The sequence below is a fragment of the Notolepis coatsorum genome (assembly GCF_963971535.1).
Source record: "Notolepis coatsorum genome assembly, chromosome: 2".
Lineage (NCBI taxonomy): Eukaryota > Metazoa > Chordata > Actinopteri > Aulopiformes > Paralepididae > Notolepis > Notolepis coatsorum.
Window position 1 is genome coordinate 21497311 of NC_140166.1, and position 13182 is coordinate 21510492.

At 45.7% G+C, this 13182-nt stretch overlaps 1 protein-coding gene across 1 annotated transcript in view; it reads right to left on the bottom strand.

Moving 5' to 3' along the window:
- arl15a (ADP-ribosylation factor-like 15a) overlaps nucleotides 1-13182 on the bottom strand; it is a gene marked incomplete at both ends in the record, with an annotated part of 572217 nt that overhangs the window by 36066 nt on the left and 522969 nt on the right. The gene's annotated exons all lie outside the window — the stretch shown is intronic.

The following is a 13182-nucleotide window of genomic DNA, read 5'->3' on the forward strand; positions in this document are numbered from 1 at the left end:
CCCCGGCTGTCAGCTCCGAGTCCAGGCAGACAGCCCAGCAGCCCCGTTACAGCCGACTCCGATGAGCCAGCTAGTCGTGCCTCGTGCTTCGAGACAGGTTAGACATTAGAATAATAGAAAGTTTTATTCGCCATAACCAGTATGCTACAGGTTACATTGGAATTGGAATCTAATCAGTTCATTTTTGCAGGTCAGCAAGAAGTCAGCTGTGCGGCCTGTGCCCCCTCCGAGGCCAGTTCAAACATAGGCATAGCCAAGGCTGCCCAGCCAGCTAGCCGTGCCCCCACAGACCCCAGCAGCCCCGTTACAGCCGAGCCAGTTAGTCGTGCCTCACGCTTCGAGACAGGTTAGACATTAGAATAATAGAACGTTTTATTCTTTTATACAGAATGTTATATGTGAACTGTTCCGTTGTGTGAACTCCAATGGTGAGAGCGTTCTACAATATACCTTCATGTTACAAAAAATACACAGCCACTTGTTTGTATTTGTCAATGATGTTTAAATCAGATTATATTATATTATTATACAGTTCCTACTGACCTTACTGTTTAAATCAGATGTATATTATATAGAAAGTTCCTACTAACCCTATACTGTTTAAATCAGATGTATCTATACAGAAAGTTCCTACTGACCCTATACTGTTAAATCAGATGTATCTTTATACAGAAAGTTCCTACTGACCCTATACTGTTAAATCAGATGTATCTTTATACAGAAAGTTCCTACTGACCCTATACTGTTAAATCAGATGTATCTTTATACAGAAAGTTCCTACTGACCCTATACTGTTAAATCAGATGTATCTTTATACAGAAAGTTCCTACTGACCCTATACTGTTTAAATCAGATGCATCTTTATACAGAAAGTTCCTACTGACCTATACTGTTTACAAAAGATGCCTGAAAAAATAAACATTTAAAAAAGTGGCCGCGATGTCTATCCCATACACTCTATTATTGATTTAGGGGAGGGGGCAGGGCCCCATGGTCCGACCTGCGGGGGAGCCCCGACATATTGTGCAATGCCACTGCCTCCAGACCAGAGCACATCCTCCCATCAACTCCTCTCTCAACTCCGGGGGGGGGGGTCCCACCTCCCTAAAACAAGCTAGAGTCACACCGCTCATCAATAATCAACCCTGAACCCCACCATCATTATCGTCTCTCTTCTCTCCTACCTCTCTAAATCACTTGAATGTGCTGTATCCAACCAACTCACTGATTATCTGGTATTACAGAATGACATCCTAGATCCTAATCAGTCAGGATTCAGGGCTGGTCACTCTCATAGCGGTCACAGAGGCTATTCACTCTGCAAGAGTGAAAGGCCTCTCCTCTGTCCTGATTCTCCTGGACCTGGCAGCAGCCTTCGACAGTCAACCATCAGATCCTCCTCGCATCCCTCACAGGAATGGGAGAATGGGCTCTGCGCTGGCTGTCATCCTACCTTGACAACTGCTCCAAGTCAAGAATCATCTAACATGCTACTATTAGAGATCTAACATGCTTCTATTAGAGATATCTAACATGCTTCTATTAGAGAGATCTAACATGCTTATATTAGAGATCTAACATGCTTCTATTAGAGAGATCAAACATACTTTAATATTGGGGACATTTTTCGAAACTGATAACATACTTTAGCCTGGTGGTATCAGACCTGTTTTAGCCTGGTATCAAACCTGTGTTAACCTGGTATCAGACCTGTGTTAGCCTGGTATCATACCTGTTTTCTCCTGGTATCAGACCTGTTTTAGCCTGGTAACAGACTGTTTTAGCCTAGTAATATCAGACAAGAGATACAAGAGTTTTATTTGTCACGGCATACAGGTATACAGTGAAATGCGGGGGGTCTCGCCCGCAACGATGTGCATAATACAAGTAATAATAATAATAATAATAATAATAATAATAATAATAAGAGTCCAACCAATAGAGTGCAATAAACAAGTAAACAAAGTAGGCATATCGGTATCTGTACATGAGTTATTTACAGAGCATGATAGGACATGCTAGGTCCTGTGGTAGTGCAGTACCCTGTTAGCTACGGATGAGGCACTGGGTCTTTATGTACACTGCTATACAATGCTATATTATACAATCTCAAGCTATACTATTCTTAAAGTGACCTTTCCTTCTGTAAAGTGTCCATAGTGTGAGCGTGTGCAGCATGAGTGTGTGTGTGCTCATGTTAAAGTGGCTGCTAGTGTGTGAGTGTGAACAGTGTGTGTGTGCTCATGTGTGCTTGTGCATGGAGAGTTCAGTGTTCAAGGCTCTGATGGCCTGGGGGAAGAAGCTGAGCCTAAGTCTCTCTGTCCTCGTTACTGGTGCTCGCAGGCGTTTGCAGGCTGTTGTTGGGGTGGTGAGGGTCTTTCATTATCCTGCAGGCTCTGGATTTGCACCTCTTGTTGTATAGGAGCCATGCTGTGCTGTTGCCATACCAGGCAGTGATGTTTCCAGTCAAGATGCTCTCTACAGCTCCGGAGTAGAAGGACTGGAGTATCTTCCCAGATACTCTGAACTTCCTTAACTGTCTCAGGTGGTAGAGGCACTGCTTCGCCTTTTTTACGACTGAGTCTATGTGTGTTGTCCATGTCAGGTCCTCTGAGATGTGGACCCCCAGGTACTTGAAGCTGCTCACCCTGTCCATGGTAGCCCTGTTTATCCTCAGTGGTATGTGTGCCTCCTGCTGTCTCCTCCTAAAATCCACGATCAGCTCCTTGGTCTTACCAATGTTCAGGAGCAGGCTGTTGTCCTGGCACCAGCGTTCCAGTACCTCAACCTCCTCCCGGTAGGCCTTCTTGTCGTTGTCCGAGATCAGCCCCACCACCACTGTGTCGTTCGCAAACTTCACTATGGAGTTGGAGCTGAACTTGGCCACACCAGACCTGTTTTAGCCTGGTATCAGACCTGTTTTAGCCTAGTGGTATCAGACCTGTTCTAGCCTGGTATCAAACCTCTTTTAGCCTGGTATCAAACTTCTTTTAGCCTAGTGGTATCAGACCTGTTTCAGCCTGGTATCAGACCTGTTTTAGCCTGGTATAAGACCTGTTTTAGCCTAGTGGTATCAGACCTGTTTTAGCCTGGTATCAGACCTGTTTTAGCCTGGTATCACACCTCTTTTAGCCTGGTATCAAACCTCTTTTAGCCTGGTATCAAACCTCTTTTAGCCTGGTATCAGACCTGTTTTAGCCTGGTATCAAACCTCTTTTAGCCTGGTATCAAACCTCTTTTATCCTGGTATCAAACCTCTTTTAGCCTGGTATCAAACCTCTTTTAGCCTGGTATCAAACCTCTTTTAGCCTGGTATCAAACCTCTTTTAGCCTGGTATCAAACCTCTTTTATCCTGGTGGTATCAAACCTCTTTTAGCCTGGTATCAAACCTCTTTTAGCCTGGTATCAAACCTCTTTTAGCCTGGTGGTATCAAACCTCTTTTATCCTGGTGGTATCAAACCTCTTTTAGCCTGGTGGTATCAAACCTCTTTTAGCCTGGTATCAGATCTCTTTTAGCCTGGTGGTATCAAACCTCTTTTAGCCTGGTATCAGATCTCTTTTAGCCTGGTATCAAACCTCTTTTAGCCTGGTATCAGATCTCTTTTAGCCTGGTGGTATCAAACCTCTTTTAGCCTGGTGGTATCAAACCTCTTTTAGCCTGGTATCAAACCTCTTTTAGCCTGGTGGTATCAAACCTCTTTTAGCCTGGTGGTATCAGATCTCTTTTAGCCTGGTGGTATCAGATCTCTTTTAGCCTGGTATCAGATCTCTTTTAGCCTGGTGGTATCAAACCTCTTTTAGCCTGGTGGTATCAAACCTCTTTTAGCCTGGTATCAGATCTCTTTTAGCCTGGTGGTATCAAACCTCTTTTAGCCTGGTGGTATCAAACCTCTTTTATCCTGGTGGTATCAAACCTCTTTTAGCCTGGTGGTATCAGATCTCTTTTAGCCTGGTATCAAACCTCTTTTAGCCTGGTATCAGACCTGTTTTAGCCTGGTATCAAACCTCTTTTAGCCTGGTATCAAACCTCTTTTATCCTGGTATCAAACCTCTTTTAGCCTGGTATCAAACCTCTTTTAGCCTGGTATCAAACCTCTTTTATCCTGGTGGTATCAAACCTCTTTTAGCCTGGTATCAAACCTCTTTTAGCCTGGTATCAAACCTCTTTTAGCCTGGTATCAAACCTCTTTTATCCTGGTGGTATCAAACCTCTTTTAGCCTGGTGGTATCAAACCTCTTTTAGCCTGGTATCAGATCTCTTTTAGCCTGGTGGTATCAAACCTCTTTTAGCCTGGTATCAGATCTCTTTTAGCCTGGTATCAAACCTCTTTTAGCCTGGTATCAGATCTCTTTTAGCCTGGTGGTATCAAACCTCTTTTAGCCTGGTGGTATCAAACCTCTTTTAGCCTGGTGGTATCAAACCTCTTTTAGCCTGGTGGTATCAAACCTCTTTTATCCTGGTGGTATCAAACCTCTTTTAGCCTGGTGGTATCAAACCTCTTTTAGCCTGGTATCAAACCTCTTTTATCCTGGTGGTATCAAACCTCTTTTATCCTGGTGGTATCAAACCTCTTTTAGCCTGGTGGTATCAGATCTCTTTTAGCCTGGTGGTATCAGATCTCTTTTAGCCTGGTGGTATCAGATCTCTTTTAGCCTGGTGGTATCAAACCTCTTTTAGCCTGGTGGTATCAAACCTCTTTTAGCCTGGTATCAAACCTCTTTTAGCCTGGTGGTATCAAACCTCTTTTAGCCTGGTGGTATACCAGTTTCGGTATCAGTACATCTCTATTCACGTAAGAGGCCTGAGTGAAGAACATGAAGAAAAGAAGGGACTATAACAACACAGGCTCTTAGCACGAGAGAAATAGACGAGAGAGAGAGAGAGATAGAGAGAGAGAGAGAGAGAGAGAGAGACAGAGAGATCCTGCGTGGGCCCTCAGTTAGGAGTCCCACCGCTCTGTGGAGGGACCACGCAGGCTCGGCCAACACCAACAAGCCTCCGGGTCCACCGCGGAGCTGGGCCACAGCTGCAGAACCGCTGGGCCCGGGGATGAGCTGGACCAGGCAGTCTAACAAATTAAGACCTGCGACCCCACGTTGTGACACGGAAATCTGCAGATTTACCGTCCCGCTCGGCTCAGGTGGGACCACCGGTTCTCCCAGAAGCCCGGCTCAGCGCAGGTTCAAAGTGATTCACTGGCAGCGCACTCTCCTCAAAGCCGGCCTGAGCGCTGCCAGATCAGAGCCGTCCCCGGGGGCGCCGTAAATCCCGGCCAGGCCGCGCTAGGGACGTTCACGCCGACCGTTTTCAGCACGCCGCTCGGAACAAGGCTATTGAAGTTAAGGCCCCGTCTTGTAATAATGTTCTTTCCATATAGGCAGGGATCTCCAAGATGCATCTAAAAGATGTGCTAGAAAACATTCCCATTTGGACAATGAGCGGCTCGACCTTCTGCTGGCTTTATTTTTACAAGAGCGGAGGCTTGTCTTTCTCTTTTTCTTGCGGTAGATCAGCTGATGTTAGCCAGGGACCTGAACCGTCTCTCCAGACTCACAGTGCCAGAAAACATACCCAAACACACTTAAAACATGGAGGGTTGGATCACGTATCTGGAACCTGGAGGAGCGGCTGGACTCTTACTCTTATATCTTACTTTTAATAGGGCAGTAATGGCACACAACAGAACCTGATCTTTTTCCAATACAGTATTATAAAACTTCAATACAGTATTATAGAACTCAAGTATAATATTATACAACTACAGTACAATATGATAAAACTCCAGTACAAAATTATAAAACTCCAATACAGTATTATAAAACTCTAGTACAATATTATAAATCTTATATAAGTGACCTGGCCCAGCTGCCGTCCTCAAGTCGGAAAATCAGTTTGCGAGATAATGAATTAAATGTTTTATTAAATGTAGTTTTTTTTTCCATATTATCACAGTTTGAATGTTTAAAAACATAGTTACTGTAACAGCTAATAGTTCTAGTATCTCTAAATAGTAAACAACTTTTGTTTAAAGGCAGTTTTTCCGGGGCAAAGGTCTGAGCTTGGGGGCGGCGTGACATTTACATTAGAATCACATGAGTGTTAGGTGCGGCTGGGTAGCGCAGTGGAGAATGCACTTGCCTACCACCGCAGAGACTCTGGGATCGAATCCAGCTGTCAGCGGTACCTCCGGCTTGGTCAGTCGTCCCTATTAACACAATTGGCAGTGTTAGCGGGGTGGGAAGCCGGCGGGATATGTGTCCTGGTCGTTGTAAACTGCGGTTCCTACTGGTCGGTCGGGGTGCCTGTTCAGCAGGGAGGGGATCGGGGGGAAATAGCGTGAACCTCTGCATGTGTTACATTCCCCCAGTGAGAGTCCTCGCTGTCAGGTGAAAAGAAGCGGCTGGCTGACTCCACATGTATCGGGGGAGCCACGTGGTAGTTCGACAACCCTCCCTAGGCCGACAGTGGGACAATGCGCGCAACGACCAGGAAGGGAATTGGCATAACGACTAAATTGGGATGGGAGCAAAAATACAGAAAAAAGTGAAAAAAAAATCAAAATCAAAATAAATCGTTGGCTAATCGCCAGCCATCAGCCTTTGTTCTTGAGTTTCTGTCGACTCCCATAAAAAGCACACAGATCTGTGTTTACATTCTTGAGCTACTACAACACAGGTAACACGATGGACGGCCACACTCTCGCCACAGCTCTGAACAAAGGTTCTGGAACAGTGATTGATCCATCATATTTGATGAACGAGTACACCTTTGTTAATTGTGTCGATAACTCGGATTCAGAAGGTTTAACTGATGATAAAGAGTCAGATGGCGAAGACCTCGTTTTGGATCCCATCAACAGCTGTTCTGAAGTGGAGGACGACGACGACTCTGCGGGTCAGTTGCACCAGGCTATTCAACGGAATCAACAATGAGATCAGTTGAAGATATGGCTGTTTTAACCTCTTAAGCATTGGGCAAAAATGAGGCTATTTTTTGTTTTGTTTTTGACGATTGCATACCCAAAGTAATTAGTTATTTATTATACTTTATACTTATAGCACATACATGGTTTCTTTTGAAAGGTAACATTCTGAGGTTTCTTACACAATAAAGGAAATCACCTTGAGTGCTAATGAAATAAAGTAACAGAAGTAAAAGTTTTGTGTACTAACATTTCTGTTTAGTGGTTGCCAGATGCCTGTTTTTAAGTTCCAGCTGAGAGGTAGGAGCTGGAAAACATGACGGTTGCATAGACTGAAGTCTTATGTAGTACAGGTCCAAAGTTTATAAAAATCCCACGGAAAATGAGTGTTTCACAAAGGTTTTTGTAATGTGTGTACCGGTAAGAATTCAGCGTGATTATCCAAAATGGCCGTCCACTTCCATTCAGTTCGCCTCTCGAGTCAAAACAAAGGACTTCTTTGTCTTCTTGTCTCACCTTCCCCCACTCTGAGCGCCCGTCTGGGATCGCTTTCGGAGCAAACGCTCCTTGGCTACAACGGTGGTCAATCTTTTTCGCAATCAGCAGTGACTGGTCAGTTCAGGACCGTTCACAACCGGACATGGTCACTCGTCAGAACGGCTTGTCAAATAACACTCACCAGATATTTCGTCTTGTAACTCGAGACCCGAAGCATGCAATAGGTTGAGTGAGGCGACGACAACAACAACAATGTATTGGTTGATCGGCGGAAAATGCAGCCCAGGAGCCGGCAGACGAGCCCAAGGGCCGTCCGATACTTAACTCATTGAGCGCCACACTGTTTTTCCATCTGTACTGCCTGGCGCCAGCGTTATTGACAATTTTAACGATGTTTGCGGACCCATCGTATATTCTATATTATAGCTATGGAGACAATAGTATGGCTCATTTGACAGGCACTATTTATAGTCCAACATTGACAAACCAGTTCATTTCTACATACTTTCGTTTGTGCGCTATTGCCCCGTTTCAAAATAATCCAGTCTCGTTTTCTAGATAGTGAGCTATGACGTGTTATATGCATATGCGCAAATCATTCGGGTTGCTCACCTGAAACCTATTTTATTTTCAAATCAAAGGTATATACCATATACAGATGTTTCTTCACAAAATCATCAAGGGGGGGGGGGGTCGTTTTACAGAAATGCTATCGTTACCAAAAGCATGTTTTAGGTTCGGTAAAATACGACGCTGTGATCAATACAAAAGCATGTTTTAGGTTCGGTAAAATAGACCTAAAATAGACCTTACCTTAGTCAGAAGGTACTCCAAAATAAATAATCCATGTAGTTCCGTCGCGATCGCCATTACTCATGTGCATTGGGTCTGGCTATAATATGGGAAACAATAGGTTTCAGGCAAGCAAATCTCTGACAGATGGCTATGTGCTGATTCACTTTGAGGGGGAAGGGATTCCTGCAGTCGGAGGTACCTCAGTACTGAAAGACACCTTAGAGACCCAGTTCAAAAGGTAGGCGATACTGCCACCTGTCGGGATTCGATCGTCATTGCAATTATAATGTAGGCAGCTGGACCACTTTGGACCAGGGAGACACAGGCAGGTCCACGCGAGTGTTTAGAATAATAATAATAAAAAAAAAAAAAAGGATCTAAACCTGAGAAATTTGGGGGTTGGCGCTCAACGGTTGGATTTGAAACCCGAGAAATCTCGGGTATGGCGCAGAAAGAGTTAAGAGGTTAACGGTGGACAGTGACAGTGATGCAGAAATGGGAAAAATAAGAAAGTTTGTTGTACCGAAAAACAATCGCACACAAACACACATGGCCCTTCATTGTGACAACTGCAGTGGCCAAAATAAGAAGAATGTTGTGGCCTGATACTGTGCCTGCCGTACTATGCACAAACTTCACCAAAAACTCTGCCTCCACTTCCTGATTGCAGGCCACACCAAGTTTGGCCCTGACTGGTGCATCGGACTGATCAAGCAGGTCTACAGGAAGACCGGAGTGGACACCCTGTCATCATCGTTGAGGTTGTGAAGCTCAGAGGTGAAGGGAGTCAACATCCCCCAGCTTGGGGGACTGGAGCATGGCACAGTGCTCGTTGAAAGCTACAACTGGCAACAGCATCTGAGTGGCTACTTCCGAAGGTGTCTACAAATTAAGAAATACCAGCACTTCACGTAATTATTATTGTATTAGCTATTATATTTTATGAACATGTATTTGGAGCAAATGGTTTGTTGCTAACAGTTGACAATAATACTGTATGTGTTGCTTCTATCTATTACAGCTTCGATGCCAGAAGACCTGTGTCATGGTTTTTGCCTTATTTCACCTTTCTGTGAGGGACAGCTGTCTATTTTTGCTTTATTTCACCTCTCTGTGAGGGATAGCTGTCAATCCCTGTTCCTTGTGGTTAATTGCCTCATGGGTCGGCAGGTGTGTGGGCTTGATTGCACCTGATGCAGTGCAGCTGTGCCTATGGCCATGTGGAGTCTATTTAAGTTTGGAGATCGCAGTGTCAACTGCTTTTTCATTTCCTAGTGTTGGCTGTCCTTTTGGTCACGCTCATTATATTGAAGTGTAGTCTGATCTCTGATTCAGAATTGAGCTTTATGGTAGTCATTCTTATTTTAGGCTACTCACGTGATTCTACACATAAACTCCCTTAGTGGAGGTTTATTGTTTAATTTTTCCAATATAAACTCCTTTATTAGGAGGTGTCCTTGTGGCTTATTTACTTTTATACTATACCTCTTTATTGAGAGTAGTCCTGTTTTTTGGGACTTGATTTATTTTCTTAATTACTCACTTTGAGATGTCCACCTGTAAAGGTAGTTTTCTGTTTAATTTTTTCCCTCTCCTAAAATATCTGCGTAAGCAGTCTAGTGGTTGTCCGTTTCACGGATAACTTTAAGAGTCCCTGTTATCTGCTCATGACACACACACACACACACACACACACACACACACACACACACACACACACACACACACACACACACACACACACACACACACACACACACACACACACACACACACACACACACACACACACACACACACAGCCCTCACAGAATGAAAAAGCCATGACTGGGTCAGCAGATAACACAGGTCTCGAACAAGCACTAGCTGTGCAGCATCAAGGATTGCTTTCACATGAGGAAGCTATCGTACAATTACAACAACAAGCTCTCATGGTGCAACAGCATGGGGAGATGTATGAAGGATTGCGCAAGATGGATAGTTCCATGTGTGATTTGGCTGACCGCATAGCCAATGCACAATTACCTCCCCCTCACCAGAGCCCACCTAATGTCTCTCAAGCACTACTCACAGGCCCCCGGTCATTACCTTGTGAGGCTAAAGTCCAGCTCCCCTCACACTTTAATGGGGAGTCAGGTAAATGCCGTGGTTTTCTGGCACAATGCCAAATAGTGTACAGAGCCCAGCCTTCTCGTTTTCAGTCTGAGGATTCACGTGTTGCCCTAATTCTATCCCTGTTGGAGGGACCTGCCCTCGATTGGGCTGTTCCACTCATACGGGCTCAGGCTCCAGTTTTAAACGACTCACAGGGACTCATGAATGAGATGGAGATAGTTTTTGATCATGAACTCTACGATAAAGAGGTCGCCATGAAGCTGACGCGCATGCGCCAGGGCGCCAGTAGTGTAGCTGAGTTTTCCATTGCTTTCAGGACACTGGCTGGGGCTACAGGCTGGCCTGAGGGACCACTCATCACTTTGTTCACCAACGCGTTATCTAATCAGGTTAAAGATGCTTTGGCGGTTGTGGGATCTCCAGACAATTTTGACACACTGGTCACTACCGCCATACGCGTTGATAACCGGATCTGAGACCGTGAGCGTGAGAGGCGGGGCCAACGTTTTCGTGTCCCGCTGGAGGAAGTTTCGTCCTTTCCTCCACAACCTTCAGTGGCCAGCTCGTCTGAACCTATGCAGGTGGACAGCACTTCTGTGCGTGACTCCAGGCAGACTGGTTCTCATGTGGACTGGTGCTGGTACTGCAGGAGAAAAGGTCACACGAGGGTGGAGTGTCCTAAACTGAAGGGAAACGGTCAGTCTCGCTAGTGGGCCGAGAGACACTAGTGAGACATCACATCACCCCCTTTTGAACCTTTTTGCCTGTGTTTTTAGGCTGGAATAGGCAGTCTGTTAAGGTTGACGCCTTTTTAGACTCAGGGGCAGTGGACAGTTTCATCGATTCCAGATGGGCTGAGGACTCTAAAATACCTGTACATTCCCTCCATAAACCCTGTAGTGTCACAGTGCTTGATGGACGGCCATTGGGTACAGGCAGTGTCACCAAAAGAACCAATTATTTATCTATGCAGGTTGCTTATGGGAACCATTCTGAGCGCATTCTATTCTTTTTGGTGGATTCCCCCACGTATCCCATTGTGCTGGGTCATTCTTGGCTTAGTAAACACAAGCCACAGATAAATTGGCGTGAGGAGAGGGACACTGTCATGCAGTGGGGCTCCCAATGCTGTCACCGTTGTTTCCAAATTCCTCTGTCACCCACGAGTTATGATCAGTTTAGTGAGAGCGGTTGTGATCCTGTTGAAGCAGTGGGCGGTCTTGGTTTCCAGAGCCCACTCTCTCAACCATTGCACTCCCAGCCATCTGTCGATCAGGATGGGAGTTTGGAATGGGATCCACAGTTTGATTGGGACTCCCTCTGTGAGGAGGTTCTGGCGGAGGACAGTTTAGACAGTTTAGAGGCTCTGTGTGAGGACTTCTCCTCGCTTACTTGTACAGCTGACCCCCTCATGGAGAGCACCAACATCATGAGCGTGGAGTCACACCCGTTACCAGAGGGAGTTCCCACTGTCTATGCTGACCTCAGTGAGGTGTTTAGCAAACAAAGGGTCACCATCCTGCCACCGCACCGACCTTATGATTGCGCCATCGAATTGCAGCCGGGCTCTATTCCCCCTTGTGGTTCCTTGTACTCGTTGTCGGTCCACGAAAGCGCAGCTATGAACACCTACATCAAGGAGGCTGTGGCTACCGGTTTTATTAGACCTTCCACTTCACCTGCGGGTGCTGGATTCTTTTTTGTGGGAAAAAAAGATGGAGGACTGAGACCCTGCATCGACTACAGAGGTCTGAACAGCATTACAGTCAAAAACCGGTATCCCCTTCCCTTGATGAACTCTGCGTTTGAACGCCTCCAGGGGGCATCCATTTTTACCAAACTTGATCTCCGCAATGCCTACAATCTGGTGCGCATACGCCAAGGGGATGAGTGGAAGACCGCGTTCAACACTCATAATGGTCACTACGAATACCTGGTGATGCCATTTGGTCTTACTAATGCCCCTTCAGTTTTTCAGGCGTTAATCAATGACGTGCTCAGGGAGATGTTGGAAACGTTTTTTTCGTCTACTTAGATGACATTCTGATATTCTCCAAGTCCATTTCTGACCATGTCAAACATGTCAGGCAGGTCTTGAGGTGCCTTTTGGATGCACAGTTGTTTGTGAAGGCTGAGAAGTGTGGCTTCCATGTCTGCTCTGTGTCCTTTCTGGGATTCATTGTATCTGAGGGGAGGATTCAAATGGACCCCAAGAAGGTGTCAGCAGTGACAGACTGGCCTACACCCGTCTCGGTCAAGCAGGTGCAACGATTCCTAGGATTTGCAAACTTCTACCGTCGTTTTATTCGTAATTTCAGTTCAGTGGTAGCACCTATCACTGCACTCACCAGGAAGACAGCACCTCCCCATTTCCAGTGGACTCCCAAGGCTGAGGCAGCATTCATTGAGCTTAGGAGAAGGTTCAGTTCTGAGCCTATCCTTATTACTCCTAACCCATCCCTGCCAATTATCGTCGAGGTGGATGCTTCTGAGCTTGGAGTCGGAGCTATTCTGTCTCAACGCTCATCGTCCGACGGTAAGGTACACCCATGTGCGTACTATTCACGTGGGCTCTCGCCGGCTGAAAGAAACTATGATGTTGGGGACAGAGAGCTGTTGGCGGTCAAGTTGGCATTGGAGGAGTGGCGCCATTAACTAGAGGGAGCTGAACACCCATTCACAGTCTGGACAGACCATACAAATTTGGAATATATCCAGGGTGCTCAGAGGAGAAACTTGCGACAGGCTCGCTGGTCACTGTTTTTCTCTCGGTTTAATTTCCTCCTGACGTACCGTCCCGGGTCTAAAAATATCAAGCCGGATGCTCTTTCCCGGTTATATGATGGATC